Genomic DNA, 6,419 nt, shown 5'->3' with positions numbered 1-6,419 from the left:
CCGGCCCGTACTTTAAAACCAACACTGAAGCACTTGTCAGCTCAGCTTCATTTGTGGAAACGGAAGAGCCACCTAACTTATTGGGGTAAATTTGAGGCCTTTAAATTGTTCTAGCCACTAGTAGTAAATTAGGTAAATTTAAACACTTTACTTACATATATAAGGGCAAAGGTGAACAGGGATATGTGGATGAAGAATATAATAAACATAGAAATTAAAAACAAAGGTAAATATAAAGAAAAATATGAGAATGAGGATACCGATAAAAATTAAGATGAAGATAGAGGAAGAAAGATTAAATCAGAGGTAATTATAGAGAAAAGGATATAAGACAGACTCAATCCGGGAACTATTTCGGGATTTTAGAGATTTTCAAAGTTCTCGATATAATAATCGATATTTTGTCGGTTTTATTATCGATAGTTTTTAACGATTTTGTTATCGAAATTTTTATTATTGATTTTTCTATCGAAATTTTCGGAACTTATCTTTATAATAAACGATATTTTTTGTCGATTTTGTAATCGATATAGATTTTATTATCGATATTTTTATCTATTTTGTTATCGATATTTTTATCGATTTTGCTATCGAATTATTATCGGTATTTTTATCGATTTTTTTTACCGATTTCGCTATCGATGCTATTATCGCTTTTGTTATCGATATTTTTTTCTTAGTGTGTGCTTTCGTTTTTGACTTGTATATGCTCTTAACCATACCACGTATTCTACGTTTAAATTTAGCTGCTGTGTCCCCGATACAGCCTGCAGAGCAAGACGAAGGCGCTGGACTGTTCCCTTTTTTGATTATTTCCAAATAATAGATTTTCCAGGATGCTCAAAATAAGCCTTTGTTTCATTCGACCCAAATATCTTACCGCCCACCCATTTCTTTGGGTTTAGAAATAGGAATCCCCGTAGTAAATATTTTCTTGTTACCAGATTTTTTTACGCAAAAAATAATGCTTAATGAGCACATGAAACTCACTTTTTTCTATTTTCCATCAAATCCATGAGGTTGGCTGCTTTCAGTGGCTGTCAAACTCAAACTAAATAGCGGAGCCTGGTTGGCAGTTAACGGGAACAGTATTATATTAAAACTAACTGCGTGGGAAATTCAAAAAGTCAGTGGCTTTTCAAATTGCTCTCGTTTGACCCAAAACTGAAAGCATGATGCGAGATTTACTCAAAGAAATTTAATTAAAACAAATAAATTTAAATGAAATTTATCGAAATTGGTTTAAACTAAATTAAATAAAGCAAAATAGCTAAACTAAATTCCACGGTAATATACGTACTATATTTAAATTTCTTTCAATGCTTAGTGACAGCGACTTTTGCTTTGAATTGACAGCTCTTCAAGTATTTCGCACAACAAGCACTTGATTAATGATTTACGGCAAATTATTATCTTTTTTAATATTCTGTTACTTTTTTTCTATCGCCGCTGCAGTAATACATACATATGTACATATCTATATAGGTACAAGAAGTGAAAGAAAAGTGAAAATCGGAAGTGATAAATGAGAAAAAAGTAACTTGTTGTTAACTTGACGCTATTTAGGCGTGCACAAGCACGCGAAGATTACCAAGCGGCGATTGTATACCATTGTGGAAAGCAATTGCAATAGAAAAATATACAATAGCACACACATGGAAACATCTATGTGAGTAAATAATCAAAAAAGAAAAAAATACTTTTAGAAAAGAAACAAAAAATATATATTATTTCAAGCAGTGCAAACGCAGAAAAGTGAGTGGCACTCAAGCCAGTTGCACGCGGCAAAAGTGATGGGTATAACAGCGGCAACTACACCATCTGCATCAACAGCAACATCAGCACGAACTCAGTCATCTTCTTTCACCACTACAACCATCAACGTCAACTTTATGGCAAGCGCTATCGCCCGCCATCAACAATGTTGGTGGTGGTGCTGAGGATATCCTCACTCAACGACACTTTTTAACCGACTTCCAAAAAAGGAGGAGGTTATCAGTTCGTCGGAATCAATTTTTTTTTTTTTTGTATATTACCGCATAACTTTGGACCACGTTAACCGATAATTCTTTTTGCATCGGAAAGGTGGTGTCTCAGACGTGGTCCCATACTAATCTGGTTTAGATCCGCTCATGGGATCATGAAAAAATTAACGTTACTCCTAAATTTTTATATCAGAATTGAAGTCGATTTTGTTTTTTGCTTAAAAATTACTTGTTAATACGAATATTCGCATTCACTCATCCAAACAGCTTGTCGAAAGCAGGCAAGGCCTCGCACCGTAGCTGACAGCGCACCCATTCACTTGCTGGCGAGCATACGGCCGCAGATATGCATCACTGCCTGGTGACGACGCCACAGCAAGTGTGCAACATTTTGTTGCAAGTATTCGCTTGCATACAAGTCGTAAGAAGTGCTAGTATTTATCTGGGGGAAACAAATATCTTAGCTTATTCTTGCATTAATAGGACGTGAACAAGCGTCGAGTGGGGGTTTGAAGTTGCGAGTTGTATTTAATAGGTTGCTCTCTTGTAGGAGTAGTAACACTTATGTAGCTGTTCCTGCTGTTATTACTTACGTATGTATGTGCATACGTATATTGTTGTGTTTTGCTGTTGTGTGTAGTGTTGCATGCCCATAACTACTTTGTTGCAACGGTGTTACACAAAGTGGCTACAATCCACGCACACCTAGCCGCTTACCTTCTTCTCATTCCATTCTTCCATTGCCGGTTAAGCTACTTTTTTAAAATCGGCTGACCATGGCCGTGTGCAACGGACCTATAAAACTGCACGCACACACACACGACTATGTGTACTCGTATTTAAGAGCATGCCACCCATAATTTACTAATTTACATATGTACATGTATATGTACATACATACATATGCACATCGGTGGAGAATGGCATATTTGCATATTTATTGCTATTACAAGTGGCATTTGATTGCGAGCTGTGAATGCCGTATTTGGTTAGATATGCGATTACCTACATATGTACATGCATACATATGGTACATATGTAGATAGGCAAACGCACATATGTATGTATGTACACATATACCTTGCAGGAAATTAAGCTAGTTTGTATCTAACTTTTAACTATCCTGCAGTCTACTATGTAGTTGTAAATTTTTATTACTTATTTCCAACTTTTTAAGGGCAAAGGCCGCAAAAAAGTGTGAACTGGTTTCCCCTGCACTTTACATTACACGTTCCGCTGTATATGAAAATGATAATATAAAATTTCGGACTTCATTTTATTTGTCCTGAATGGGAAAATGCATCTTTGAAGTGCAGGAAAAAGTGTTTTCAAAGCAATTTTTAAATAGAAGCCTGTTTAAATAAAATAAATAAAACAAACTCCCGATGAAGTCTGCATGACTTTACAACCCATTTTAAGTTGGTGTTGTTATAGGTAATTAAAAATCAGGCACTCATCTAGCAGAAGTCGTGGCCATTGCATTTTCTTTTAAATTTGGAATGCCGATTTGCCTCTACATTGGTATCACGGTATCAAATGGTATTAAAGGTGTGTACTCGTACGTAGGGAAAATTTATTGGCCCATTGCATGAAAAATTGCAATTACAAAATGAGTAAAGAGGGTAAAGCTCAAAAAAGCTATGAGTTAATGCTATATTCCGAAGGGAAAGGTTCATTAACAAATGAATTATAGCTTACATTTTAGTGGCAGGTATTTTTAATGACAAAGGGTGTTCTGCGTATGGCAGATCGTGGCCGAAACACAAATATATACATATATCTACAGCCACGTGAAAAAAAATGAGTCAAGATAGTTTGACAAATTTTGGCGATTTTTGCTTTATTTGCCATACGGAGGCGTCGGTCGGCAAACTGAAGGTCCCTTCATAAGACGCACACCACAAATTGGATTAGAAGCTCGGCCAACACTTGCCAAAAGTGTAAGCGTCTAAATATTGTCATTAGTTTTGTATAAAAGTTCAGTTCATTCTATAACAGACACCATGCATATAAGTATATCTACATATTTCAAACTTTTTATAAAAATTCAAAAAAGAAAAATTTTATTCAGAATATTTAAAATAAATGATGATACAAGTTTCAAGTTGCAGAAAAGTTTCTTAGATTTTTGTTAATTTTTCCTTGTTGACGGTATTACGCATTTTCTTTTTTACAAAGTATGTTCGGCAACGAAATATAATTGTTAATTTTTTTGATATATTTTTTATTTACTCCTTATAACGCTAATACCGATTTTCAGCAAACTTTTGGATTATTTACAAACGTGGTAGAGAAATTTCTACTCCTAGATTGGCTGTAATCAAACGAGATTTTTTAATTAACTCCGAAGTGACTCCTTCTGCATTCTTGCAATCATTCTTAACCACCTCCAAAATATGCTGACCAACGGCGATGAGGTATATTGTCTTTATTTGCAAAATGTTTACTGTAGGTTCCAGCTTCATTGAATATTCAACAATTGTCATAAATCCTTTCCTGCCCATGCACAGTGGTACCGTAGTAGGTCATTCGCAAAAAATATTGATATATCACTAATAAACAGCTACTCTAACAGGGAATACAAAAAAAAATAAATACAATAATTTTCTAACGCGAAAGCTCAGTTTCATCCGCGGAAAGTGAACACTTGCTTATTATTTCTAAAACTATGCAATAATTTAAGTGAATCGCTGAGAAGATTTTGATCAATTATATTTACTTGTCAAAACTTTTTTCATATGGAGCTGAAAGCTGAAGGTATGTAGAATATTCCAAGTATGTGATTTTTTCTTTAAAGTGTCTTAATAGTAGTTTAAATATAATTTTAAATAAGCGGTAGAAAATAAAAAAAAATGTCTTTTCCGATTTATCAAAGTTTCTTAGTTAAATTTTCCTTTAATTTTCAGTTTTTATTGTTTTAGAAAGAAAAAACAAATATTTTTTATTTAATTTAATTTTTAGAAAACTTATTGCCAAAGGCAACACACAGTATTACGCTAAGACCTCCTCGTTAACAGATCTTTCAATTAGTCTTTCGAAAGACAGAAAATAACCTTCAAGATAATTGCAAGAGTTGACCATTGTCTTACGAAATAATTTTGCTTTTCGAAAACAGTTAGCCAGAATGGCCGGTAAATGCGGTGATTATTGAAATTATCAATTAAAATTGCAAACGAGAACAAAAAAGAAAGAAAATAATGCTCTTTTTGAGAAAGTCGACCATTTTCAAAATAATCGTGCCCAACTATAAGCCTTGTTTCAAAGGATTCTACGCTACATGTATATACATACGTACGTACATACATAAGTATATAGTTATTTCAAAACTATTTGCTACTTTGATTGCACTTTCCGCACAATTTAGTTCCGTTGCTACCAAAAACAAAACAAACAATTTAAACTTTTCAGGTTAAACTAAAATAGCCCAGGTAGCCTTTCTCACCGAAGGGTCTTCAACGAAATTGCTGCTATTAACTTAAAATGCCCGAAAGCAAACCGAAAATTTCTTTACTTACAACTAAATAACTACTTACCACGCTGATTGTTGTTGTTTGTTGTTGTTGGTGTAGTGCTGCCATTATTGCCAATATTTGAATTTGAATTCGATGAATTGCTATAGAAATTATTGGTGTGGTTTGTGAGACCATTCGAGTTTCTAATGGACGTTGTCAGCGGCGAGCCCAAGCCATTGTCAACATCAGCACCACCACCTCCACCGCCACCACCACCTCCAGCGCTTGCAACGTGACCAGCAACTTCGTTGGCGGTTGTGGTTTTTGTATTGATATCAGCTTGTGTTGTTGCTGTTGTCATGTTGTTATTATTTGTATTGGCGCTAGAGGCCAAGCAGTCAGCTATTTGCTGTCCAGCGCTTATTGTCTGCAGTGCTTCGTTATTAGTTGGTGAGTTGTTTTGCTGAGCGGCAACGTGCAACACCCTTATTGTTGCAAGGTGTTGCCCTCACTTGCAAAGGCACCAGTGTCTTCAGTGGTGGCGAAATGCTGCAAAATTTCAGTGTAACTAATATCAAAAGCAAGAAAACGGGCGCAAGACTTTAAAGGCGGCTTCGTGTCGCAGCTGTGTTGTGCCACTTCTTTTATTTGTTGCACTTTTCGAAAATTTCTGCTGTGTTTAGACGTTAACTTTTTTATTAAACAAATTTGTTGCCTCTTTTATTGTTGTTATTTGATGTGTTCAGCAGTCGGGCCAATTATGTGCTCTGGCAACATACATATTTTGTTGTTTATTTTTACTAGCTTAGCTTTGCACTCAATTTGACAGCTGTTAAATTTGTTACTAGTGTTGATTCAACCGTTGCCGTTACTGCGGCAGTTGCATACATACATATGTATGTATGTATGTACTTGGGAGTAACTAATACAGCGTTGTCATGTTTTATTTTATGCTCTTGGCGCAAACATTTTTGAAATCATC

The sequence above is a fragment of the Rhagoletis pomonella genome, unplaced genomic scaffold (assembly GCF_013731165.1).
Source record: "Rhagoletis pomonella isolate Grant_MI unplaced genomic scaffold, Rhpom_1.0 Rhpom_scaffold_00004, whole genome shotgun sequence".
Classification (NCBI taxonomy): domain Eukaryota; kingdom Metazoa; phylum Arthropoda; class Insecta; order Diptera; family Tephritidae; genus Rhagoletis; species Rhagoletis pomonella.
Note: the sequence above shows the minus strand (reverse complement) of the source record.